This window comes from Meriones unguiculatus, chromosome 20 (genome assembly GCF_030254825.1).
Source record: "Meriones unguiculatus strain TT.TT164.6M chromosome 20, Bangor_MerUng_6.1, whole genome shotgun sequence".
Lineage (NCBI taxonomy): Eukaryota > Metazoa > Chordata > Mammalia > Rodentia > Muridae > Meriones > Meriones unguiculatus.
In genome coordinates, this window is record NC_083367.1 from 43,648,148 (window position 1) to 43,675,042 (window position 26,895).

Here is a 26,895-nt window from a genome sequence, read left to right on the forward strand (position 1 = left end):
CGTTCTTCCCATAAGCTTTAGTCATAAAATGCCAGCTTTTTTTTTCAAATTAAATGTATTTCCAAAAATTATAAGGGGGTTTCTTGCACTTTCAAGAGTGCAAGAAATATGAGGAATTTTATCCTGAGTGAGGTATCCCAAAAGCAGAAAGACACACATGGTATATACTCACTTATATAGACCTATAATATAGGATAAATATGCTGAAATCTATCCACCTAAAGAAGATAAACAAGAAAGAGGACCCAGGGTATAATGATCAATCCTCACTTAGAAAGACAAATGGGATAGACATTGGATGTAGGAGCAAAGAAGTAACAGGACAGGAGCCTACCACAGAGGGCCTCTGAAAGACTCTACCTAGCAGTGTATCAAAGCAGATATTAAGACACATAACCAAACCTCTGGCAGAATGCAGGGAATCAAAAAAGGAGGGGGTTAATACGACCTGGAGAGGACAGGAGTTCCACAAGGACCAAATATATCTGGGCACAGGGGTCTTTTGTGAGACTGTTCCTCCAAATAAGGACCATGTATGGATGCAACCTAGAGCCCCTGCTCAGATGTAGCCCTTGGTAGCTCAGTATCCAAGTGGGTACCCAAATAAGGGGAACAGGGACTGTTTCTGACACGAACTCGATGGCAGGCTCTTTGACCTCCCCCCCCACACCCCAGGGAGGAGCAGCCTTGCTAGGCCACAGAGGAGGACATTGCAGCCAGTCCTAAAGATACCGATAAACCAGTATCAGATGAAAGGGGAGGAGGTTCTCTCTTATCAGTGGACTTGGAAAGGGACAGGGAGGAGATGAGGGTGGGAGGGTGGGATTGGGAGGGAAAGAGGGAATGGGATACAGCAGGGATACAAAGTTAACAAACTGTAACTAATATTAAAAAACTAAAAATTAAAAAAAAAAGAAATGACAAGGGAATGGGCTACAGCCCACATAATATAAAATCTAAACTAAAATAAAGTAAAATACCATAAATATCAGGATAAGAAAGAAAGAAAGAAAGAAAGAAAGAAAGAAAGAAAGAAAGAAAGAAAGAAAGAAAGAAAGAAAGAAATGTCAAGCTGGAGTTTCCCATCTTTCAGCTAAACACAGTCTAAAATGTAATGTCTAAGCACAGTCTCACACATGACCGGCATCTTCAACTCCATTTATGGTTTCTATAAAATCAATCCCATATTCATAAAAACAGAATAACATAGGACCCATTTTCCTATTCTGTGATTCCCTCTGTCCAGTAAAGACTTGGTTGATGGGCAGGTGGTGAACAAACTACTTCACAGTCTAGAAGTAAAATGGTGGTTTTCAGGTTGCTGCTAGTCATGGGCCAAATGACCTTTCCCAAAAGAAGCCTATCTAGAGTTCACGGAAAATGGGAGCTACAGTTGCAGATAGACTTAAGGATTATCATAAACGGACCTCAAGGAAGAGACAATTCCAGGTTATCTATACGGATTTGGAATCATCTCAAAGGTTCTTCAAAGTAAAGGATGGAGGTTAAGGAGAAAAATCAGAGAGCAAACATGATAATGAAAGCAGGTAAGAGAGACACTGTGTTGTTGGCCAATCAGATGGAAGGAGGGGAGCATATGTCAAGAAATCAGGGTGACTTCTCAAATGTGGAAAAAGCAAGGAAGTTTGTTTCTCCTGGGGCCTCTATAAAGGAATACAAGCATACAGGTATGCCTGAATCTTGATTTTAGCCAGGGAGACAAGTGTTACCTCCAAAGCTACAACATACTGAGTTTTTGTTTTAAACTCTGAACTTGTAATAAGCTGTTCTGGGCCCAAATGACTTAATGCAGTCTTTTAAAAAAGCAGGCAGCTACGGAGAGTGTGAGCCACTAAATACCACTGAACCACACATTGTTGTGTTTCATTTTTTTCTTCACAATTTATTCTTCATATATCCCGATTGAAGCCCCCTCCCTCCACTCCTCCCGTCCCACCCTCCCTCACTCTTTCCCCTATCTGCTTCCCCTAGTCGACTGAAAGGGGGAGTTCTCCACTATTGTCATCTGCCCATAGATAGTCTCATCAGCACTGCCTGGATCCTCTTCCTCTGTGGCCCGACAAGGCCACATCACCAGGAGCAAGTGATCAAAGAGCAGTCAAATAAGTTCATGACAGAGGCAGCCCCTGCTTCCCTCACTCAGAGATCCACGTGAAGACTGAGCTGCCAAGAGGCCACATCTGAGCAGAGGGTCTAGGTCCTCTCCATGCATGGTCCTCCATAGGTGCATCAGTCTCTGCAGGACCCCCTGGGCTCAGATATTTTAGTTTTGTTGGTCCCCTTGTGGGGCTCCTGTCCCCTCCATATTGCTCTATTCCCACCCCTCTCTTCCTCCATCAGACTCCCTGCGCTCTACCCAAAGTTTGACGCTGAGTCTCAGCATCTGCTTCAGTCCCTGTTGGGTGACCCTCTATAGCAGGCTCCCAGAACCATACATCTTAAAAGTTAAGATGCTAAATGTACGCGTGTACATGTAAATGTAAAAATGTACATATGCACATGAGTAGTCATAATTTTAAAACAAATAACAAGAATCACACTCAGATCTAAGTCATACTAATAGAAAAAAAGGACCTTTCTTTAAGGCCTACACAGTCATTTGTTTACATGAAAAAAAAAAAACTATTCTATGTAGTGACTTATTTTAGGCAAGGAAAAAGTTGCCTGTAACCCATGCTCAGTCATGGCATTGTTACATTCACTCACTACATGGCCTTCAAGAACAGCAAACATGAAAGACAGACACCATTTCTTGCCTGCTCAAAGCCAGAGGCCCTCTCTGCTCCAGGTTCTTAAACCATGGGTCATGATCTCATATGACAACTCATAACAAAAGGAGGTTACAAAAGTGACACTAGTAAAAGGTTGCTGAATAGACAACAACCAAAAATTAAGTGAAAACTCAAGCATGTATAAACCCAACCTCTCAAGACAGCACTTAGCTGTGTTGCGTGATCTAACTCCCTTGCAGCCTTGGTTCTGAGAATAAAGCAAGTGCATATTACAGTGTGCATGTCATCACATCACACAGCTAATGAACACGGAAACACCTCACCTCAAGTTCAAAATTATTGTATGTCGTAAACTGCAGTGTTTATACAGACATAGTTCCTGCTCTCATGGAAACATAATGGGGTAATCACAGGAGGAAAAAGACTTTTCATAGTTTCTGATCATCATTCTTCATCATGTATGAAATTAGCACACATACTAATGTATGTATGGTTCTGCTCTCTGACATTTAGTTTTCAAGTTTGCTTGAGTTGCTGACTTGAGTTTCATTAAAAAAAATTTTTTTTTCAATGAATTTTGATTTGTATGAAGAACAGAATTTCCAGAACTTTTTGAAATGGTTCTAAATAATACTTCTTCTAAATATTTATGCAAAGTGCAATTCTTGGGATTGACAATCATAAAATCAAAATAATGATTAATTCTGAAAAACCTGCAAGATACTTTACATATTTCAGTATCAAATATTTAGCACATCTATCTGATTAGAATGCAAATTTGCTTTCATCTGAAATAAAAGATACAGCAAAATGCATACAAAATAATTACATTAAAATACATTCTTCACGATTTATTGTCAGTAAATGTTGGATTTGTACCTATCTTACACATTAGTAGTCCAAAGTTAGCAGAGAAATTGCTCAGGTAAAAGGGACACAAACAGACTCTAGGTCATACCAAAAGGATAGTTCAGACCTCTCTGTAGGGATGTGAATCAGAGGTGAGGATAGAAAGAGACATGGAGAGCAAGGCAGTACCTTCATGGGGCAATGTTGGTTTTTTTTTGTTGTTGTTGTTGTTGTTGTTGTTTTTCAAGAACAGAAATTCAGCATTCTTGCGCAAGGGAATCAGTAATATCGCCACTTCTCACATCTTGCACTTATATCTTCAATGTCCTTTCTCAGTCTTGACTGGTGGAGGAAGGGCTTTGGCCTACAGGGGTCAAATGCCTAGAGGTAGGTAGGTAGGTAGGTAGGTAGGTAGGTAGGTAGGTAGGTAGGTAGGTATAGAGAGAGATATTCTGAGAGAGGAATTTTAAAGGACCATCTCTGGTGATTTGGGGAGCAAGCAACTTCACAGGGAAGGCTGCCATCTCTGGGAGATTATCTCCTGGAGTTGAAGCTAAATCCCTTCTCTGAGAGAACTTCTGAGACTTTCCATGGATTGAATAAGGCCCACAGGCACTGTGCATACTAGTCACATCAGCAAAATACCCTCTTAGCAGCACCACATCGGTGCTAGAGAACCAAGAGGCACAACCATCTGTGCATCTTCCCACAATGCTTAAGTGTAACCTGAGGCTGTGAGTCAAACTAAACCTTTTCTCCCCAGAGCTGCTCTTCTTGGGGTATCTTATGGCCAGAACTTGAAAAGAAAGTAAGACAAACGACTAAACTGTTATGTTCTTGTTTAGACGTGAAGTGTCTCCCAAAAGGTTCATGTGCTTTGGTCCCCAGTTGGTGATGCTATTTTAAGAGATGGTGGGTAAGTCTGAAGATGGAAGGATGGACCGTGCTCTGAAGACCACACCCTGTCCTGGTCCCTTGTTGTTCTCTCTGTTCTCTGGCTGATCTGAAATAAAGAACTTTATCCTTCACCCACTCTCACACCCCTGATGCTCTGATCAGTGGAGCCAAAGACAATACACTAAACCTGAGCTAAAAATGAGTCCTCTTTCCTTAAACTCCAATGTCAGATATTTTGTCAGCAACAAAAAAGTAGCTGACACAGCATGCCTGCTCTCTTATTCCCCTTTCTGTTTTTCTGTTTCAAAACATTTCTCAAAAGTCATCTTTTTCTTCTACATTTTAATACTAAGTGTGTGAAGAAAATCTTATAATTTGTTTGTATGGCATTTAATTTTTTATAAAATTCCCTTTTTGTTTCTCATGTTCTGGGACCTCTATTCCCAGTAGTGTACATGTTTCGGTAGAAATATGAGGCCCATTTCTCAAGAACAATGGGATCAAAGCAGCCTGTGCTGGGCAAGGTTTGTAGCTGACAAAGGCTGGCATTTTAAGTAGCAAGATCTTCCTGGACCTCCTCTTCCCCTGTGATTTATTTTTCAGCCTCCCTACCTGTTCTGATTGTATGCTTACAGTATCTCCTTCCCCAGAGGATAATTAAGTTCCTAGATCTGCTTCCCAGAGTCTCTGCCTGGCTTCCATTCCAACTCGTCTTCTCTAACTATGTCTTCAGTTCCTCCTTCTGAACCATTCTTCTGTTTATTTGATTGGTTGATTGATGCTTTAGATGAAGTCTCTGTTTGGTTTCATGCCTTGGTGTACTGTCTTTCTTTTTCTCAACCGGCATAGGCCAGAGGGCAGTTCTATTCGCAATCCTGACTGCAGCCGAATCAGGAACACTAAAGTACCACACAAGCTACGAGAAGTAAGACCATCCAATGTAGAGATGGGGGAAAAATGTCTTTTTGTGCTCATATAAGGACTAGAGAGGCCAGGAACGTTAAATGCACAGCTTTTCTCTTCAGTGGACTGAGGTGCTTAACTGCACCTCCTGGAATGCTGGAAATGGATGTAGTTTATGACCTGGTAGTCCTTTGCTGCCTGCTGAGTCAGGCTTTGCCTGTAACTCTGAGAATTTATGTTTTACTTACCCAAACACTTTCCTCCCAAAACCTTGAGTATTACTTTTAGGCCATAAATCCCATTCTTATGAGAGATGTCAACTGTACTTTACAACAGCTTAAGTGACTTCTGTGTTATCTCTTGTCCAGGCCAAATCCTGACAATGCAGGGATTCTGTTTATCTCAGTCATCCTCCCTGGACCCTTGTCATGAATGGTGTTTCTACATCAGTAAGAACCCATCTTATGGATGAAGCCAGATGGACTTTGTAAAGAGCTTTGTAAACATGTCGTAAGCTTTGTTGTACTCATAGGCTTGAGTTAATTGTTTTTCTGAATTTTTTTCCAAAATTGTGCTATGCTTAAATGTGACAAAAATAAAATAAACAAGACGATGTCAGACTCCAAGGAGTCTTGGCCCAGAACTAGTTACCAAAATAGGGCTGACCCAAGTTCCACTCTTCCCTCACCAGAATCATTTTCCCTGATAGCCGTAAAGGCTGCAGAGACTTCCCATAAACCAAAAAGCTATTCTAAAATTCATCTTCATCTTCATTTTCTCACCAGAATCATATTCCCTAACCTCTAAGAGAGAGAGAGAGATGCTAACTCTGCTTCATGAATATTTTTGTACTTTATCCTCTCCTTTAAATTGAACTTCTGTCACTTGGTTTGAGGCTCACCCTTTCTAACAAGAAATTTTCCAAGTGCTCTTTTGTCTCAGGCCAACATGTGTAAATGCAATCACAGAAAGATATTTCTATAAAGGAAGTTCACTAGCAAATGCAAAAGAAAGTACCTGAAAGAAAGTGAGGAAGGACAGCTTGAAATGAAGCAAAGTTGAATTCCTATCTATATAGGTAGAAAACCTCAGCTCTCCCACAGAAGCACAGAAACCAACATAGTTCCCTAGGGTTTGTCCAGATTAAGAAAAAGGGGTTGACCACGTTTGAAGGGTACTATTCAATACCAGCTGCCCTCATCCAAAATAGCAATCTGGACAGCATATCAAAACACATAATGTATTTGAGCATCTTTTGGATATATGCCTAGGAGTGGTATGGCTGAATCTTGAGGAAGCACTATTCCTAATTGTCTGAGAAAGCACCAGATTGATTTCCAAAGAGGCTGTACAAGTTTACATTCCCACAAGCAATGGAGGAGGGTTGCTCTTTCTCCATATCCCCTCCAGCATGTGTTGTAACTTGATTTTTGATCTTAGCCATTCTGATGGGTGTAAGGTGAAATCTCAGGGTCATTTTGATTTGCATTTCCCTGATGACTAAGTACATTGAGCATTTCTTTAAGTGTTTCTCTGCCATTCAATGTTCCTTTATTGAGAATTCTCTGTTTAGCTCTGTACCCATTTTTTAACTGGGTTACTTGATTTGTTGCTGTTTAACTTCTTAAGTTCTTTATATATTCTGAATATTAGCCCTCTGTCAGAAATAGGGTTGGTGAAGATCCTTTCCCAATCTGTAGGCTGTCATTTTGTTCTGACGACAGTGTCCTTTGCTTTTCAGTTTCATGAGGTCCCATTTATTGATTGTCAATCTTAGAGCCTGTGCTGATGGTGTTCTGTTCAGGAAGTAGTCTCCTGAACAAGGACATTTATTTGCTCAACCATATTCGTAGCAGCTTTATTTGTAATATCCAGAAGCAGGAAACAACACAGATGTCCCTCAGTTGAGGAATGGATACAGAACCATTGTGGTATATTTACACAATGGAATACTACTCATGAAAGGAAATCATGAAATTTGCAGGCAAATAGTGGGATCTAGAAAAGATCATCCTGAGTGAGGTATCCCAGAAGCAGAAAGATACACATGGTATATACTCACTTATAAGTGGATATTATACATATAATATAGGATAATCATACTAAAATCTGTACACCTAATGAAGCTAATCAAGAAGGAGGACCTTGGGTAAGATGATCAATCCTCATTCAGAAAGGCAAATGGAACAGACAGCAAAAGAGGGAGAAAACAGGGAACAGGGCAGGAGCCTACAAAAGAGGGCCTCTGAAAGACTCTACCTAGCAGGGTATCAAAGCAGATGCTGAGACTCATAGCCAAACTTGGGGCAGAATTCAGAAAATCTTATGAAAGAAAGGGGAGATAGAAAGACATGGAGTGGACAGGTGCTCCACAAGGAGAGCAACAGAACCAAAAAATCTGTGCACAGGGGTCTTTTCTAAGACTGATACTTCAAACAAGGACCATTCATGGGGATAACCTAGAACTCCTGCACAGTGGTAGTCCATGGCAGCTCAGTGTCCAAGACGGTTCCCCAGTAATAGGAACAGGAACCATCTCTGACATGAACTCATTGGCTGGCTTTTTGATCACCTCCATCTGAGGGAGGAGCAGCCTTACCAGTCCACAGAGGGAGACAATGAATCCAGTCCTGATGAGACCTGATAGACTAGTGTCAGCGGGAAGGGGAGGAGGACCTCCCCTGTCATTGGACTGGGGGAGGGGCATAGGAGAAGAGGGAGAGAGGGTGGGATTGGAAGGGGATAGGGAGGGAACTACAGCTGGAATTAAAAGTGAATAAACTGTAATTAATAAAACTAAAATAAAATAAATTTTTAATAGAAGATGCTCAAAAAATAAAACAAACCACACACACTGTAGCTTCCTCTGCTGAAATGTTTTTCTACATCTAATTTCAACACTGTTGCCAGTAATAGTATTTTAACTTTACTATCATATGTTCATTATACAGCATAATAGCTTAAATTACCATGTTTCGATTCATTCATGTATATCATGTGAACAACTTTTTTTTTGCATACTCCCATATTATTCTCTCCATTCCCTCTCTTCCATTCCTGCATATTCTCTTCCCTTTCCTGGCAGTCCCCTCTTTGCTTCCAAGTCATTTCTTTTTACTTTAGAAAGCCGATTCTCAACCTGTGAGTCATGACCCATTTGGAGTTTGAATGACCTTTTCACAGGGGTCACATATCAGATGTTTATGTTACAGTTCATAACAGTAACAATATTACAGTAAAAAAAAGACAAAAATTAATTTATGGTTCCTCATCACAACATGAGGAACTATATTAAAGGGTTGCAGAATTAGAAAGGCTGAGAACCACTGGTCTATAGTCAGTATGTAAAAAGAAAATTCTTGATATTTGCCTGGCTTGTTTCTATAACATTATGGACTTTCTATGCCTACCCTCGCTCTGAATAATGACACAAAGACCTTTATAGTTATCAAATGCTTCAATGCTTCAAGCACTATAACTGGGCAGATACTCAGATACTCTAACCTGACTACACTGGCCTGGCCTACTTTCCAGCCACATAGCCATTACCTGCTAGCTTAGTCTTGCCTGGTTGCTCCTTCTCCATCCATGTCTTCATGGTGACTCTTCTCTCTCTTTTCCCCACCTGGGACCCCCAGACTGGAATCAGAAGTACTTACTTAACTCAACTCTCTCTGCAGCTCTTTATTAAGCAATCAGAAGTAACGTAACAAAACAATTTTTCCATAACATTGAGATAGTAGGTGCTTAACAATACCAAAGTCCACGCTATAACCAGATCACTGGGTACAGAGATCAGCATTGAAATACACAGTGAACAAAACATCCTCCAACACACTTCATTTGTAATTTCATTTTGCTTAATGTGTTAGAGGTTGGTCTGATGCTATTTAACTGGCCCTCTTTGTAAATCTACCTAAGTCATTACACCTGGTTGGCTAAGTAAACAGCCTATACCTGGGCAGGGCAGAATGGGATAGGTGTGGCTAAGGTTCCCGAGCTTGGGAGTCTCCCAAGAAGAATGACAGAAAGGACAAACACACAGGAAGAGAGGAAGGACACGGATGCCAGGATGGGTTAGCCTGGAGAAAACACAGCATAGTCAAGGAAGGACTCCAATAATGGTGTGAAAAGGCCCAGATGAAGAATATAAGCAAGCACCATGGGACTATGGATGAAAAATAGACCAGCTGAGGAGGATTAAGGTGGAGGCAATGGACGAGGGCTGGAAGATGGATGGTGAGGATATTCAGACAGCATAGATAGGAATATCTGCCCGACCCAAGGTAAATAAGGTAATTATGAAATCTAACAGGTGTCTGTGTCTTATTATTTGTGATAGTGGGTTAGATAATGCTGCCATGATAATCTTAGGGCTAATAATAAATATTAGCTAGCCCAACAGCCATTTTATTTTTATTTACTACAACATTAATGGCCCCAATAATATTTCATTAAGTATATATTGTACACTTTCCTCTTCCATCCATCTGATGATTATTGGTATAATGTTCTTTTGGAATGCATACAATTTACCTTTGTTCATTCAAATGCTTTTACTATCTGGTTTGAATCAGGACATTGCATTGTGGTGTTTATTCTAAGCATCACCTGTCTCAGTTTGTGTAAACATGCTACCATTTGTTCTCTGTATTTTCAATTAAATGACCAGCCACAATGCTGTGCAATGGAGAGAATAGGGTAGGACATTCTGATCCAGAGAGGAGGAGAAGGAAGGGAGTGGGGGGAGTAGGAGTGAAGGGATCAACAGGACAGGACTTTGAACCATGAGGAAAGATGAATGGGTGAAATCTGAATGGTAGGAAACTATGCAGGCCCAGCATTGTGCTCTAGGCTAATTAAATAAATCCTAGTCTCTGTGTGGTGATTTGGGTATACAGCTGGTTTAGGAATAACTACTGTTTAACTAAAAGTTAATCAATAATAAATATTAATAAACCATAACAGCTGATGGACACGTGGAATGATTCTGCAATTTGACTACTGTGAATAGTGCTATACCAATTTGATCACGGCATGATCTACTTCAAAATATTGCAACTCTTGGCTACAATTTTCAGAGGCATCCCAACTCTCTGATATGGCTAACAAGCCCCAGATCAAGCTTTGCAGCTGTATGTCTCACCATATCCCCAGACAACTGAAGATCTAGTCATAAAATTTATATATTCTGTATATTACAGCTCTGTGTGTCTCATTCTCTTCCAAACACCAAGAACAATAATAGTTCTCAGTTTTATCATGATAAATAATAAATTTTCAAACTGTAGAAATATTGTTTTCATTTCTCCTAAATCAAAGAGATTAGGCAATTCCAAGAGTGAGAACAGGGGATAATACTGAACAAAATTATACTCTCTTGATTGAAACAAATAGGATACATGATGGTTCAGAAATGCTAATGAGTAAAAACTACCCAACTTGATGTGGAATGTATGATTATCAAATAAAGCCATACAGAACTGTAGCTTACACAACAATTGCAGTCATCTGGTACATCTTCATGAGACATGTCTCTGCCTATTACTTATGTTAACAACAATAAGTGTGAGCTGAGACTCAAGGAAGTTAAATAAGTGCCCATCCCATCAACATTGAGCTTAAAGCCCAAGTTGGTCAAACCCAAGTCCCTGTTCATAAGGTTTCATTAATTTAGTTCACTGGCACTGAGATTTGAGCTAAAAACAAAATAAATTCTAACTTAGTCATGGCTATGTCATGAAATATTTTTGTCAAGTTTGAAATGTGGTGCTTATTCAAAATGACAGGCCAGAGAGTTTTCTCTTTAGATGATCATACACCGTGAAGCAGCACTATACAAACAGGAACCACAGAGCATGAAGGAAAGGTCAAAGGGAGGAATAAACAAGCACTCTGATGATAAAAGTCAAGTGCAACAAGGGAAGGGAGTGGGAGCTGGATCATAACACCCAAGATTTATATTTATTAAAACTAGAAAGCCTATCAGGGAAGAAACACAGCCTGTCTTGAGTTCCTTGTGTATCTTAGATAACTCAACAGTCAAGAGCACAGATAAGGGCCTGAGACAATGATGCTGCCTTCAAATGAAGACAGCTGAAAATATGCTCTACCCCAAAATGTTTAGACAAGTATGATTCAGTCAGTAATGAGGAAAACAAGGAACCTAAATGCTTCCCAAAGCAAGAAACAAAAGTAACAAGACAAAGTTGTTTCACTCTATAGACTCTGTTGGGAGTACCACAAAAAATGGGATTGGTTTACTCATTAAAAAAATAAAAATGTATTGAATGTTTACTGAATGCCAGGCACAGAGAAAGATACAGTAACTACAAAAAGCCCTTGGCATCTTTTAACTTGTATTATAGTGAGAGAAAAATGGAAAACATATCACAAATATTATTAGAATTCTAAGCTAAAATATGAAAGGATAATACAGTGTATAGAGGAGTTTGTGTAGGTCATGAGGGGGTTCTGCATGAGGAATGATATTTGAGCAAGGACTTGAATCACAAAATTAAGCTGGTATGAGAAGATAAAGGAAGCAGGTGTTCCAGGAAGAGAGAAAGGCAAAGGTCAGTCATAGTCAAATGTAGAAAGACAGTGCATGAAGAAGACCTAAAACCCTGGCAGCTCAGTCTCCAAGTGGGGTCCCTAGTAAGGGGAGCAGGGCCTGTCTCTGGCATGAACTCAGTGACATGTTCTCTGATCACCTCCCCCTGGGGAGGACGGGGTACAGCCTTGCCAGGTCACAGAGGAAGACAATGCAACCAGTCCTGATGAGACCTTATAGTCTAGGGTCAAATAGAAGGGACCTCCCCTATCAATAGACTAGGGGAGGGGCATAGAGGAAGAAGAGGGAGGGATGGTGGGATTGGGAGGAGAAAAGAAAGGGGGACACAGCCAGGATACAAATTGAATAAATTGTAGTACATGATAATAAGAAGAAGAATTGAAAGGGCAATTCCCCATAGGCTGAATAACATGACTTCCAGAGATCCTGGAGCCTAGCTTGAAAAGTGTTACATAATGACATATTGAGCTCAGAAGCAGAATATCAGTTCACAGCAACAAGAATGTGTATTCTTAAGAGTACATAGTCTTTAAAAACAAAACAGAATGCATATATAAAAAGAAAAAAGTGTAGAATTTCAGTGATTGTGCATAAAAGTAATACACTCTTTGCTTTACATTTAAAACTAGCCTGTTTGTCCAAATGATGATGAAATTATTTCATCTTTAGTCACAATAGCAGATACCAGACTCCAAATAAAAAAAAAAACAATAACAAAAAGTCAAGACTATAGCACAAAGAAAAAAGCTTTAAGTTTTTAGAACTTTCTGGGTTTTGGAGAGTTTTGTTTTTGTTTTGCTTTGTTTGTTTGGAGTTTTGTGAGCTTTGTGGTTGTTGTTGTCATCATTGTTTTGAGACAGTCTCACTGCGTAGAATTGGCTGGCCTGGAAAGTAGATCAGGCTGTCCTCTGCCTCTCAAGTACTGGGGTTAAAGATGCTACTAATGCCTGGCCTTGAAACTTTTAATGGCGTCTCTACCTACTTTTAAACAAAGGGTTCTGTTTGCCTTTCACATTTGGTTTCAAGAAAGCACATAGTGGTTGTGGCCATAGGTTAAAGGGAGCATTGTTTTTCATGACTGACACTCCCACCTTCTCCATTTCCCATGTGGCTCACGAGCTGAGATTCTTCTGGAAGAGGTGAGGTCCCTTTAGTTAATCTACTCTTCCTCCAGCATCATGCAGAGTGGCAAAATGGGATTCCTCTCCACCAAAGGAACCACCATCTCACCCAAACTCATTTGTTTTTGTTTTTCTTTATACTTTTGTTTGGCACTTTCATGCATTTATAGAATGAACTTTAGTCATTTTATCCCTTTACTCAACTGTTTCTGAGGCTTGCCAGGGCTGTAGGGTTGACCTGAGCATAGGACTGACATCGTCTTTTCACTAGGCAAACTGGTTTGCCTTTGAGAGGAGACCTCTGCTTCCCTCAACCTTTGCCCCCAACCACCAAGAGCTATGATTGTGATACAGGAGCTGTGTTTGGCTTTCTTTTTTATATCACCTGTGCTTTTCTCTTTGCTTTTCAGGTACCCTATCACTACCTCTGAGCATTTATTGAACTCTTCCTCCCTCTCTTAAGTTTCTTATTCTGATTCTTCTCCCTAATGAATCCCACAAAGGCAATTTCTAGTCTGCCATCTTAACTAGAATCCTAGAGTGCATTGTAAGTGTCCTAACTTCACTTATAGCAAAAAAAAAAAAAGTAAGAGGATTTTATACAATTTACATGTAACATCATCATGACAGAAGTCATTCCATGGTCTACTTTAAACGTTCCTATTTTTTATCTGCTAATTGGTCCACAGTGAAGGGTGGAGAGAAAGAATAACCAAACCTGAAAAACAATAATACTGTATTGTGCTTGGCCAAAAAAAATGTACTAAGTGGATTGTGACGTAAAACTGCATTCAGGATACTTATGTGAGAAAAACTCCAGGATCTATGTGGTAATGTTGACCAGATCTCCAAACCATCCTGAACTCTTTGCCATGAGAGGAATCTCCACCTGCTTATTCCAGCTCAAAATCAAATATGATTTTATACCAGGGAGTCTCTCTGATTTTAGTGCAAAGTTATACAAAGGACCCATAAATTTTGGATCCTAGACCTGAAGATAGTATGATTCCAAATAGATACTGCTGTGCTAGTCACTTCTCTTGTTGCCATGACAAAATGCCTGACAAGTGCTACGTCAGGAAGGAACTTCTTGCTCACAGTTTTAGGGTAGAGTCTGACACAGTAGGGAAGCCATGCTGGCAGAAGCTTGAGGAATCTGGGTTCAATTCAACTTCAGTCAGGAAGCAGAAAGAGAAGGTGCTTTCTTTTTCCTTTCCATGAACCCTTGGACTCCCACACACAGAACAGAGCATGCTACCCACATTTCTGTAAGGCCTTCCTGTCTTAATTACCTCAGTCTACAAAAGCCCTCACAGACATGCCCACATATTTGTTTCCCAGCAGATTCTCAATCTTGCCAAGCTAGCAATCAATTTTAGCTATCACAAGTCTAACCCTTGTCAATTTGACATGCAAATGTAACACTTTTAAACTATCACCTTCCTCCTAATGTCTCCATAGGCTCATTACCATCTCATTCTCCAAGATGAATTCAGCCCAATTTCAAAAGCCTTCAAAAGTTCTAACATCATTCAAAATTGCAAATGTGGAGTCTCTTCTGAGACACCAGCAATTTTTTTTTTTTACTTTGAAGTCCTATAGCATCAAAAAGCAACATAGCATGGTATCAACACACAATAGCACAGAGTAAATGTTTCCACTCCAAAAGGGAAGAATGGGGACATAGCAAAGAATTTTTGAACAAAAGATAAAACAAAACACAGTAGGGAAAAAATCCTGCAGCTTCATGTCAAACATCTAAGGCTCCATGAGTCTGGATACCTCAGCTGGTCTTCAGGATACCTCAGAAGCCAAAGCAAGTAGGGAATCTGACACACACAGTGAAGGAACAGCTCAGCACTAACACATGGGAAATTTCCCACGACAGTGAGGGCAGGCAGGCAAAAGGCAAAAGCGTCTTTCTTCCATGTCCTTTCTATAGGCTGCCACCAGAAAGTGTGGCCCTGCTTCACGGTGGGTTTTCTGACATCAGATCAGATGAAGAGAAATCACTCACAGGTATGCCTACCTGCTTGCGTAGTCAAGCTGATGACCAAGAGTAACCATCACAGATGGCCATATGGAAAATAAATAAAAAGTGTGCGTGTATGTGTGTGTGTGTGTGTGTGTGTGTGTGTGTGTCTGTGTCTGTGTCTGTGTAACTATGCATCAATAGATTAGAAGTTTGATTGTAAATACTACAATAATAAACTTTTAAAAGAAAATATACAAGATATATTCAAGCAGGGCTAGCGGTATCCAAATTGAGCTACATCAAAACTGGAAAATTCTGGTCATCTAAAGACACTATTAAGAGAATTAAATAATGAACTATCTTGGCAATGAAGTTATACAGTGCAAATCTGCATTTAAAATATATGGAGAACCACAAAGCAAAAAGAAAAACTCAGTTCAATTGAAAGTAGAGAAAGTAATTTACATAAGGTCTCAAGGCACATAACCGAGGCATCAGGATTATAAAAATTGAAAACATAATGAAATACCACTAAATGCACTTAGAACTATGCCGTGTTGGCAAGAATGTAGACCAACTTAAACTGTCATACACTAGTGCTGGGAATGTAATTGTAACAAACGTATTGGAAAGTATCTGGCAGCCATTACAAATGCTAAGAATATGCTAATCATATGACCCAATGCATACAAAACACAGTATACATATGTTTAACAAAAGACATAAAACAGAGTATGCATGACACCACTCTTTAAAAAAACTAGAAACTTGAATTTAACAAAATGTCCATCAAAAATAGAATGAAAGTTAACAAGTAGTATATCTATATAATGGAGTGCTATTTAGATTACACAATATAATACAAATGGAATACACAAAACTCCATGCAACAATACTTGATTCTCTTCAATATAATACCAAGTGGAATAAGCTAGAAACAAAAAAAAATAAAATAGTGATTTATTCGTCTGAACTGCCTGACTGCTTCTTGACCTAATGTTTACATGAATGTATCCATCTTGAGAAAAATTATCACATTTTTTGCTTATCCATTTTGTTGTCTGTGTCCTTCAGATTTGAGTGAAATATTTAAAAAAATACTCCATGTATTGTGTACATATTCTTAGCAGAATATTGTGACATTTTGCTGTGTTATGTAACATCATAATACCTAGAATAACTGAAGAAAGTGAGCGAGAGCGAGAGAAAGATCGAGAAAGCCATGCCAGTCATAGCACTTTCTTAGATGCTGAATTTGAAGGCAAATGGCATTGACTTACAAATTTCTATTCTTTTGTCTTTTTCACTCTGTTCTACCTAAGATTGACCTCCAATTAAGTTATATACAAATAGAAAATAAAAATTCTTTCAAAATGTGAATTTATAACATAAATACCTTTTTAAATTTTGTAATATTTTCAGATTTAATCAAGTTAACCCTGACCATGAGTTTTTTTTTAAATAAACAAGAAATTTTACTCTCAAAAGAACCTAGACAAAACAGACTTAATATCCTTGATTACCTAACAAAGTTCAAAGCTATTATACCCCAAGCAGAAATTACAACAGCTGGAAAGAAAATACCCCTTTTTAGCATGCAAATCTATTGATTCTGTTTTTTGTTGTTGTTGTTGTTATTTAATTTTTTTAATATTAGTTACAGTTTATTAACTTTGTATCCCAGCTATAGCCCGCTCCCTCATCTCCTCCCATGCCCTTTTCCAAGTCCACTGATAGGGGAGGTCCTCCTGCCCTTCCATCTGACCCTAGCTTATCAGGTTTCTTCAGGACTGGCTGCAATGTCCTCCTCTGTGACCTAGCAAGGCTGCTCCTCCCACCGGGTTTTGGGGGGAAGATCAAAGAGCCAGCCATTGAGTTCCTGTCAGAAATAGTCCCTTTTCCTCTTAATAGGTAAACCCACTTGGATACTGAGCTACCATGGGCTACATCTGAGCAGGGGTTCTAGGTTATATCCATACATGGTCCTTGGTTGGAGATTCAGTCTCACAAAAGACCCCTGACCATGAGTTTTTTCACCTCCGGGAACTATTGTCTATGAGTCAGCTGTTTCTGATCCACAGATTCCAAAAGTTTAGCCATTCATTGTTCATTTTCTGTCAACATATTGCTGATCACCTCCATTCAGCACTCTTTCCACTACAAATCTTGTGTCATGGTTAATATTATGATCTTAATAGCCTGCTGCTCTGGAAAAAAACAAAAAACAAAAAACAAAAAAAAAAAAAAAACTTACCACTGCATCTGGAGCCAGTGATTAGCATTAGGAAAATTGTTCACACATGGAAAGTCCTCCTCCTCCTCCTTCTTTCTTCTCAATAGTAGTGAAGCAACCCTGAAAGGAATGTAGCAGATCCAAGCTGTTAGAGTGACAGGCATTGACAGAAGAAGGTCAGAAAACAAACATAGGTGAATCTTAAAACTTGAGACTCAGCTGTCTTACTAACTAAAGTTATTGGGGAAAATGCAGAACTGTTTTCATCCATCAATAAAAAAGGCAGAGACCCCAATTTGATACAGTATAGCACTAACAGTAAACAACTCAGACCTGAAGGAATGTGTCATTCTGAAGCCTCCAGTCATCATTTGTGGTGATTTGAATGAAAATACCCTTTATAGACTCAAAGAAAGTAGCTCTATTAGGAACTGTGGCCTTGTTGGAATAGGTGTGGCTTGCCAGAGGAAATGTCCCTGGGGGTGGGATTGAGGTTTCAGATTCTTAAACGAGGCCCAGAGTTACTCTCTCTTCCTGATGCCTGCCAATCCATATGTGGAACTCTTGGTTCCTTCGCCAAGACCACGCCTGCTGTGTTGGCCATGCTTTCCACCATGATGATAGTGGACTAAACCTCTGAAACTGTAAGCCAGCTCCAATTAAATGTTTTTTTCTTTGTAAGAGTTACCATGATCATGATAGTCTCTTCACAGCAATAGAACATTTACTAAGACAGAAGTTGGGACCAGGAACTGGGGTATTGCTGTAATAGCCTGGACCATGTTTTTGTTTGGAGGAAAATGTAACAGGTTAAGACTTTGAACTAGAAAAAGCAAGTGGACATTTTAAGGGGAGCTTAATGGGCCATCCCAGCAGAAGTAAGGAGTATGGAAGACAAAGATGCTGAGGGTCATTTGAGCTGTGGAGAGCCTGGCTGAAAAGGTTTCAAAGAAGAATATTAGTAAACGGCCTAGAGATCGTTCTTGTGATAGTTTGATGAAGAACAAGAATGCTTTTTGCCCTTGTTTGAAAAGTCTTTCTGAGGCTAAATTGAAAAGTTTTGGATTATGTTTGCAGAAGAGATTTCAAAACAGCCTACTGCTAACTGTTTTGTGTGGTTAATAGTGACCAGTCTTATTCATATATATATAATGAAAAGGAGCAAGTTGAACAAGGAAAAATACAAAATGTACATTTTGAGGGGAGAAAGAGTACCAGAAAGTGTAAACAGATTAAATAAAACCTCGATGCTATGTAGAATAAAGAAACTGGCTACCTCAGAGCAAGACAACACCCAGCTAAGCTTCAAACTTGTGAAAAGTAATTAAAGAAAAGCTTAAGGCTAGACATGGTGGTACACAATTTTAATCCATGAACTAGGAAGTCAGAGGCTGGTGAATTTCTGAGTTCAAGGCCAGTCTAGTCTACAGACCAAGTTCTAGGACAGCCAAGATTAAGAAGTAAAAAAAGAAAAAAATTAATAAAAAACAGAATGCTTATACATAGGTAACAGAACAAGAGGGCCATTTTCCAGCCCCAGCAAGCAGAAGAACTCTGCAGCTTAAGCCACATGGTTCTGACTTTAGAGTCAAGGATTCAAGGCGAGGATTATGGAATCTCCCTTTTTGACTAAGGAAAGCCACTGAGGCCAGGCATGTGGCAGGGGTGTCCTTGTATGGAGGCCCAGAGAGGCCATTTTGTAAATCTATGAAAATGAAGCCTAGATCGCCTTGGAGACCCCAAAATATTGAAGATGCCAGAGTTATGGATATCTACCAAGGAAGGCTGCTACCAGGAAGTGGAAGTAGTCCAAAGAAAGATATGTGTTATAGTCAACAAAGCTGAAAGGAGTTGGAGATCTGAAGAATGTTTTGGCATCAGACATGGAGATGCAGTTTGGAGTTTGCCCAACTTGTTTCCAATCTTGCTTTGGTATTTTCTCATTATGCTTCCTTTCCTCCCTTTTCGAATGTTAATGTATATTCTATGCTATTGTATGTTGAAAGCATGTGAACTGTTCTTTTATTTTGATTTTATAGGCACTACAGTGAAGAGATAGTCATGAGTCTCCAAAGAGACTTTAGACTTCAGACTTTTAAAAAGAGTTGAGACTGTTATAGACTATGAGAACTTTCAAAGTTGGACTCTCCATGAACCTTTCATTGTCTCTATTGTAACTGAGGCTTCACCTTCACTCATGGCCTGCCCCGCCTTTCATACTAGCTTTCATGATGCCAAACAGGTACACATTTACACATTATTAAGTTTGGATGGCAAATTGACATTCAGCTTTGGCACCCTCTGAACCACAACTTCTGTAGACTACTTCTAAGGAAATATTACTCATAATATTTCACCTCAAACATGCTAATCTCTTATTAATCACAGCTGATTCTTCAGCTCCAGCCACCCAGCATTGATTGTCACAGTAACGATTTCACAGTTCTTAAGCCAAAATACTGCATAAAGAGTGCTGATAGAGCCTTAGCTTCCCTCTAAAACTTCAGAAGTTTGTGCCATGCTCTGCACCTCTCTCAACATTCCAGTCCTTCAAACTGCCACAATAGTTCATTAAGTTGTGAGCACTCAATAGCTTTTTGTGGTGGTTTGAGTGAAAATGGCCCCACAGGCTCATAGGGGCTGACACTGTTAGGAGGTGTGGCCTTGTTGGAGGAAGTGCATCACTAGGGTGCAGGCTTTGAGGTCTCAAAAGCTCAAGCAAAGCCTAGTCTCTCATTCTCTTCTTGCTGCCTACTGATCCGGATATAGAACTCACAGCAATTTCTCCAGCACCATATCTGCCCGCACCACGATGATAATGGACTAAGCCTCTGAAACTGTAAGTCAACCCCAAGTAAATGTTTTCCTTTATAAGAGTCTCCATAGTCATGGTGTCTCTTCACAGCAATAGAAACCCTGACTAGGGCAGACACTTTCGTAGCCCAAAACTCCAAAATCCTTATACAGTCCTCCAAAATAAAAGTTCAGGTTCATTAAAATAATATTCCACTCTGTGCTCTTAATTTTGTATTAGTTTGTTTCTCTGCTGCTGTGATTCAACAGTTGCCAAAAGAAGCATAGGAGAAGAAAGGATTTGCTTAGCTTAGAGGTTGCAATGCATCATCCAAAGAACATAGAGACAATGCCAAAGATGCTGCTTACTAGCCTGCTTTCCATGGCTTGCTCAGCTTGCCTTTTTACATAACCAGGATAACATCCCCAGGGGTGGAAACACACATCCATCCCATCCATGATTACTCATGAAAATTCCAAGGCAGGAATTCAAGGTAGGAACCTGGAGTTGGGAACTGAAACAGAGGCTGTGAAGGAACAGGGCTGAGTGGCTTGCTTTCCATGGCTTGTTCTACTTGGTTTTACATACAACCCAGGATGGCTTGCCTAGGGGTGGTAATGGCTACAGTGGGATGGGCCACCCCACATCAATAATTAACTAATAAAATATGTCCCATAGACATTCCTATAGGCCAATTTGATAAAAGAGGTTTCCTCTTCTCTGATGACTCTAGTTTATGTCAAGCTGACAAAAACTAATGAGCACTTTTTTTTTTTGGTGTGTGTTGTATCATTTTACTGATACAAACCTTTACTGATACCCCAAACCTTCTCTATGATGTCCCTGCCTGCAGGTGTTTCTGGCATGACAACCCTCATGCCCAGGCCCTGATTCCTACCTGGAAAATGGTCCTAGGCTTAGCAACAGCAGCTGCTATGTCCCTACCTCACTGCTCAAAATGACCAATGATGACCAAGTCTTGGCTGAGACAAGTCTTGGCTCCTCAGTGAACAGCTTGGGTTATGCTGACTGTATCGAGGCTCCAGATGTTAGGCAGCCCCTCAAGACCTTAGCCTAATTGACACCATGGTGGAAATACCATTCGGGCTGTAAAACTCAGTGAGTAGACAGCACCACCTGCCAAAACTAAAGCAAAAAGCCTAATCCATCAAAGTCCATAGTCCTGGGAAAGTTTCTAAATGTTCTAACCTTGCTTTTTAGCTTCTGCAGACCTGCTTCTGGCCCACTGTTCTTATTAACTGAAATATGTCAACCCGGAACATGTTTTTTGTGTATAAAAGCTCACCCTGAGAAAGGCTTGGGACTACACTGGGATTCTGAACATTCAGTGTTGTCATTGGATGGCTAACAAAGACTTTCCGTTGGCTTAATCCCAAGTCTGGCACTCTTCTCTGATGACTACCTGACATCACTGACAACAGGGCTGCTCAGGGCTCTCATACTGTAAGTTGGTAACCATCATGATAAGAGTCATTTGGCCTGGAGCCCATCGTAGTGGCTTACACTTGAAAGCCCAGCCCTTGGGAGACTGAGGTTGATTTCTCAACAGTCCAAGGCCACTCTGAGCTACTCAGAAAGAGCTACTTCATTATAGCATGGCTATAATTCTAGCACTTGGAAGACTGAATAGATAGTTTTTTCCTCAGCCCGCCTGGAAAACCTGGGCATGGGTTAATTACTTATAAGCTCCAGACTCATTCATTTCCATTCCATTCTTTTGTTGACCCAAGCCAAGTTTTTAAAACCTAATCAACCTTTGTAGTAAATTAGAGCCCCTGTTTGGTTTATGAGCCTGGCTTTGGTCACTGGCACTGCTTATACTGGACTTATCTGGCCCAAGTTAGAGAATTATCTTCTAATTGAAAAAATAAATTAAATAAAAATAAATAAATAAATGACTGAAGCATCCTTTTCCAAGGGCCCATCTGAGATCACAGTATCATATTTCATGAACCTAGCATGGCACTTGTTATTAAAGATTTTACCAATTCATCATACTTACGATACACAACCATGTTTGAAAGGCCCAGAGTGTGAAGTCAATCTCTTTTCACTAATATTTTGTAGTAATTCACTTTTTTAGCAGTTCTTTTCAGGCAGCTATAGTGGCATGCACTGTGTAAAAGAAAGGGCTATGAATTCCTTGGAAAATTCGAGGCAAATGTTAAAAATCAGATAGAGAACTGTGTTCACAAAACTGAGTGCTGACGTCAGTAAACACAGTTCAGGAAGCCTTCACTATCGGTACCCGTGGAAAACATTGTTTAAATCAATTTCCTTAAGTGTTTTCTACTGAAAATGGGGAGATATGAGAAACTGTGTATGCTAAATTCACACATAGGGAAAGTAAACATCTATCCCAGAGAATAGCCCTATAAGACTCTCCAAGAATTGGTATCAAGACTTGTTCTCAAAGACCATAGGATAAATGCAGGCCAAAGCACGAAGAGGCAGTTTCACTATGTGATACTTTGAGTATTGTACTACCTACCTTTATTGCCTGGTTTTTAAAATGTAAAAATAAGTCAACAAATGGCATATATGCATTTGTAAATAATTATAAATATTTATGAAAACTAAATTTGGGGCTAAAGAGATGGTGCATCAGTTAAGGGTGCTGTCTGCTCTTCCAGATGACCAGGGTTTAATTCCCAGCACCTATATGACAGCTGACAACTGCTTGTAACACTAATATCAGGGTGCCCAACACCCCTTTCTGACCTCCAGAATACCAGGCATACAAATGATGCACAGACATAAATGTAGGCAAAACATTCACATACATAAGATAAATATGAAATAAATATTTAAAAACTAAAATTTACTTTAAAATTAAAAAATATTCTTAAAATGATCATAAAAGACAGTATCTAGAATGTCATCTTAAAGAATTAGAAATCAATTAAAAGTTAGTTTAACTTTGCTTCATGTGTGGTACATTTCAAATGACCATCGAAAATAAGCACAACTGCTTTAACTTAAAACTAAATCAATCTTTCTGATGTAGTGTAAAACATCCAACCCTAACTGTGGATAACTTTGACCATGAGCCCAAAATCGTGTGCTTTTTCCAAGAATATTCCAGTTTTTCAAGGGCAGCTCTAAACCTCTAATTGCTTAAATCATGATCCTAGCAAAGAGTGGGCATAGATTCATTGAAAGGTCTTCTAACTGTGCTCCCTAACTGACTCTTTTACATTTATTTTAATGAGACATAATATATGTGTGCATCTTTATGGGCATGATATAATTCAGTCCTTGTATAAAATGTAGCAGCCACGGCAGGGTAATAAGTAGTTCATTCTCCTCAAGCAATAAATGTTTTTGATGTGTTTGGAACACTTGAATGCTTTTTTAAATTATTACATACACACCAGAAATTGGAATAAACAGTAGTTTTCCTAACGTGCTGTAGAAAAACATAACTAGTTCCACATCTAACTTACTCCCGCTCCCCCTTGTCTATTCCTGTCTCTGGTGAAAACTCTTCTACTCAGTTCTAGGAGACTGATTTCAATTCCCACACCTAAGTGAGAACCATGATCTTTCTTTTTCAACATCCGGCTTATTTCATTGAACATGATGACCTCCAATTCTATTCTGTGTTGCTGTAGGTAACAGAATTCTATTTTTTAGTACTGACTAGTCCTCCATGGTGTGTATATCCATGAGGTCCTCACCCATTCATCCACTATAGACACGCGGGTCAGTTCCACAGCTTTTGCCCATGTTTCCACAATAAACATGGAAGTACTACTATCTTTTGGATGTAAAAATTCTACCTGCTTTTGGATACTTTCTCAAGAGCGGGATTGTTGGATTATTTCCTGGGACTGTTTTTAATTTAAGGAAACTCGTATTGTTTTCCATAAGAGTTGTACTGAGGGAGGGGGCGGAGCCAAGATGGCGACTAGCACACACAGTTTCTGAGTGGTGGGATACCTGATCTTCTGAGTTGGAGAATGGAAGGACCCCCAACCCAGGAAAACCACAGCGAGGCTTTCTGAACACCAGAGAACATCGCAGGAGGTGAAAACTTTGGCCTCCGGTCACCGGGAGACTTGCTTGGGGAGGGAGAGAAAAGATCCTTTGTTCTTGCTGCACTCCCTTTCCCCAGACCTCCTTCCTCCTCGGCACAGAGGCACAGCGGACTCATCTTTCTCAGCCCAGACCTAACTGCCTGGGGTATACAACCGCTGAGACGGAGCCCCAAGCACTTTAGCGGCAGACAAAAGCCAGCAGTACTTGCCCCGGAGTCCCAGATTCGCGCAGCGACTGCACCATCCTCCCAGGGCGCGAATCTGCTAGACACCATACTAGCTCCGCAGGATCGCCATCACTGACGGTACGGCCCGCCCAATCCCACAGTGACAGAGAATACGCTATATACTCACCGAAACCAGGCAGAAACGTCATACAACCTGGACACACCAGGCACTGGGCCTCCCAAGCTTGGAGAGCACAACGAAGAGATCCCAGGACTTCCCAGAAAGCATTGGGACTAGCAAGCCAGTCTCCAGTTACAGCGGGACGTGGCAGCGGAGCAGTACTGAACTGGCGGGGCACCACAGCCCTCCAGTTTAAGACTAACCAGGGCCAAACCAGAGAACAGAGAGCCTGGTTACCCCTTCCCTGCTGAAGTGACCACCCTGAAATCTCCAGCTGCAGCAAGACCTCAGAACCTGGCAGTGACAGCAGCACAGAACTGGCGGAACACATCAAAGAAGCAGGGCCAAACCAGAGAGCAGAGAGCCCCGGATACCACGATCTCGGCCAAGAGACCTGCCTGTAAGTGAGTGCACCCTTGAGAATCTGCAGTTCCCCAGATCCTGGGTCCTTCTAAATCAGAAGCCAGGCATCGAACCCCCCTCCCACCCACATACCCACTTTGGGAAACAGAGGGGCACTAGGGACATTGAAGTTCCTGCCCTGTGGGCCTGATTGAGGAGCTAAGACAGTTAATGCCAGAAATTGCGCTGCTATCATCATTAGCGCCTGTGACATATACAGTGCAGAGCCCCTCCCACACACTCAAGGGTTCAACATTAGCCATCACTCTGTCCCTCGAGAAACTCATCCACGCACACTTACACACACAGACACACACGCGCGCGCGCGCGCACACACACACACGCTTGCATTTGCCCCGTTTGCGCCTGCGTACTTTCCTCCCACAGGTACAGCTAGTCCTCAGCACACGCTGAGAGTGCTCAGCTTCCTGAAGAACTCTCCAGACACCAGAGAGAGACAGCACCAGTCTGATCTGCAGAATCCAAAAACAAACAGGGAAGGTTTCAGATAAGCCAATGGCCAGAGGTAGGCGAAAGAACACTTCCAACATAAATCAGGACATCATGACTTCACCAGCAAACCCCAAAATCGATGGATACACCAATTCAGCAGAAGCACAGGAAAATGATTTTAAAGCCATGCTTGCCCAATTATTTGAGGCTCATAAGGAGGAAATGAACAAGTCTTTCAAAGAGATGGCCAGTCAATTGGAGGCAAAGAAAGAAGAAATAGACAATATCCTTAAAGAAACACAGGCAAACATAGCCAAACAAATAGATACACAAGTAGAGGAAAAATTAGTGGCATATAAGAAGGAAATGAAAAAAGAAATAGAGGCCATCGTAGAGAGACAGGAATCCAAATTCAAACACATGAAAGAAATGGTGCAAGGCATGAAAACAGAATTAGAATCAATAAAGAAAACACAAAATGAGAAAACCCTTGAGCTGGAGAACTTGGAGAAAAGATCAGGAACCACAAAAGTAAGCATCACCAACAGAATACAAGAGATGGAAGAGAGAATCTCTGGAGCTGAAGACACACTTGCAGAAATGGATACTTCTCTCAAAGAAAAAGTAAAATCAGAAAAGTTCCAATCACAAAATATCCAAGAAATCAAGGATGCTATGAAAAGACAAAATCTAAGAATAATAGGAATTCACAAAAAAGAAGACTCCAGACTCCAAGGTCCAGAAAATATTTTCAAGAAAATCATAGAAGAAAATTTTCCCAACTTAAAGAAAGAGATGTCCATAAATATACAAGAGGCCTACAGAACTCCAAATAGACTAGACCAGAAAAGAAACACATCACGTCACATCATCGTCAAAACACTAAATCTACAGAACAAAGAAAAGATATTAAAAGCAGCAAGGGAAAAAGGCCAAGTAACATATGAAGGTAGACCTATCAGAATCACACCGGACTTCTCATCAGAAACTATGAAAGCCAGAAGGGCCTGGGCAAGTATCATGGAGACTCTAAGAGATCACAAATGTCAACCCAGACTACTATACCCTGCAAAGCTTTCAATCAACATAGATGGAGAAAACAAAATATTCCATGACAAAACTAAATTTATACAATATCTACACAGCAAACCATCCCTACAGAAGATACTAGAAGGAAAACTCCAATCCAATGAAAACAAATTCACCCAAGAAAACAGGGCATACAGATAATGTCCCAACAAAAATGAAAAGAAAACAAGCAATGAAACAGGGTTAGATCATCGACTCCATTACAAAAGGAACTAACATGCATTGGTCACTATTATCTATCAATATCAATGGACTCAACTCACCAATAAAAAGACACAGGCTAACAGAATGGTTAAGGAAACAGGATCCAACATTCTGTTGCATCCAAGAAACACACCTATGCAACAAAGACAAACACTACCTCAGAGTAAAGGGCTGGAAAACTGTTTTTCAAGCAAACGGTTCCAGAAAACAAGCTGGAGTAGCCATCCTAATATCTAATA